We start from the raw sequence: 2,328 nt of genomic DNA, 5'->3' as shown, positions 1-2,328 counted from the left end.
TCAATTGAAATTCTTTTCCGAAATCTGGATAGGCAAGGGTAACCTCTCTGGAGACGAGAGTATTTTTAAGTTTCTCGAATGCTGTAATCGCATCTTTGCTCAAGTTGATAGCAGTTCTGCTTGACTTGGTCTTAGATATCCGGCCTTCTTCGCCTCTTAGAAGAATGGTTAGGGGTTTTGCTATTTTGGCGTAATCTTTTATGAACCGCCTATAATAACCTGTCATGCCCAAAAAGGAACGGAGATCTTTTAATGTTTTTGGGACTGGAAATTTTGTAATCGCTTTTATTTTATCTATGTTGGTTTTTACTCCATTTTCTGATATTGTGTACCCCAAGAAGTCTACTTCGTTTTTAAAAAAATGGCATTTCTCTATTTGAACCCTCATATTTGCGTTTTGTAGCGTTGAAAATACTCTTTCCAAGTTTTTGCCGTGCTCCACTTCGTTTTTGCTAAAGACTATAATATCATCAACGTATACATAGCAAATTTTCCCTATGTATTCTCTCAATATGTCGTCTAACGCTCTTTGAAAAATGGAAGGGGAATTTTTCAAACCGAATGGGAGTCTCGTAAATTCATATTTTCCGCCATTTACCGCGAATGCTTTTTTTTCTATGTCTGTATCTTTCAGTGGTATTTGATGAAAACCGCTCTTGAGATCTAATACCGAAAAATATTTGTTGTCCCCGAGCTGCGCAATAATTTCTCCAATTTCGGGTATGGGATACCGATCTGAGATAGTAACTTCATTAAGTTTCCTATAACCAATTACTAATCTGTACTTTTTTTCTTCGGACTGGCCGGACTTTTTCGGAACTACCCAGACTGGTGCATTATATGGTGATCTTGAAGGTCTTATAATACCATCTCTTAGCATCTCAGTTATTTGTTTTTCTACCTCTTGTTTGAGTGATATTGGGTATGGGTAATGTTTTCCGTAAACTGGAGAATCTGATGAAGTTCTGATCTCACCTACTACTTTAGTTGTGTATGCTAACTTTGAATCGGGATCTGCGAAGAGGATTTTGTGGCTTTGTACGAGGAGTTTTATTATTGATTTTTGTGACTCGGTCATATGGCTGACTTGCGGTCCAATTGTATTTACTGCTTGTGTCGCTAGTTGATGAATTTTAATTTTGCGTTTATTTCCGAGAATTAATATATCATTTTTTACATCTATTATTGCTCCTAGTCTTTTCATTGTGTCATTGCCCAAGATACCATGAAAGGTTTTCAGGGTGTCTAGTGAAAAGAATTTCATGGGTGTATCCGAAATATTAGCGAGCTTAAGTATTGCGTGTTGTGTTATTTTATTGTTACCACCGACTGAACTAACTGAAAAAGTGTTCTCATTTGGCTTTGGATTTGGTACTAATTGATTTTGAATATAATTTTGATTAGAGCCCGTGTCGATTAAGAATTTTAGAATTTTTCCGTTCCCCGTGGTTACTTTAAAGTAAGGTAGTGAGGAACGATTTATTCTAAAAAATAAAGTTCTGACATATCTATGTATTCTTGTTGTTCGTTATCGCTTTGCCATACATATTCCTCCTGAAGTTCGTTAACGCTATTTTCTTCTGCCAACTGATAATACTCTTGTTCTGAACTTGATGAAGCTTCATCTGAATTTTGCTGCGCGTTACTTCCTGTCTCTGGTTGAATATGGAACTGTCTTGGCATCTTATTATTATTTGGGGCATTAGCGGTGCTGAGAGGTCTTTTCCCTGCATAATCATTATTTGCTGGTTTGTTCATATAATTTATATGACGTGATCGAACTGACTGATCTACGTCCATAGGTACCGGTTTCGGTTGTGGTCGTGGCGGAGGTTTTGGTATGCTATAGGGCGCTACTACACCGGATTGGTTTGTATAAGGTTGACTATAAGATTTGAATTGGTTAGTTTGAGTAATTAGGGGTTTTCCGGATTGGTTTGGGTTATGGTAGAGATGCGGATGGAAATTTTGTTTGACGGCTACCATCCGATATGGTTGTTGGGGTTTAGGTGGTAGCATGGGTGCCCTCCCTAAATACGGAGTTTTTAGTGTCTGGTTATTCCTAGTATTTTGATTCTCTAGCAGACTGCATAAATGTAGAGCGTGTCCTAAGTCATGTGGTTCTTTAATGGCCAGCAATTGTGCCAGGTTTCCATTAAGTCCTCTGACAAAAGTGTCTAAGGCTTTTTCCCTATACATGGCTGTCAGAGATTGTATAGTTTCTTGTGAGGCATCTAAGCTGCCAATTTGGTTCAGAATTAGTGATAATTGTTGATAAACTGCCTGATAATATTCATCTATAGTATTGTTACCTTGGTTAAGAGCATA

Source organism: Drosophila gunungcola, unplaced genomic scaffold, assembly GCF_025200985.1.
Source record: "Drosophila gunungcola strain Sukarami unplaced genomic scaffold, Dgunungcola_SK_2 000094F, whole genome shotgun sequence".
In the NCBI taxonomy this organism is placed as follows: domain Eukaryota; kingdom Metazoa; phylum Arthropoda; class Insecta; order Diptera; family Drosophilidae; genus Drosophila; species Drosophila gunungcola.
The sequence above is the reverse complement of the archived record's forward strand: the minus strand, read 5'-3'. Positions refer to the sequence as shown.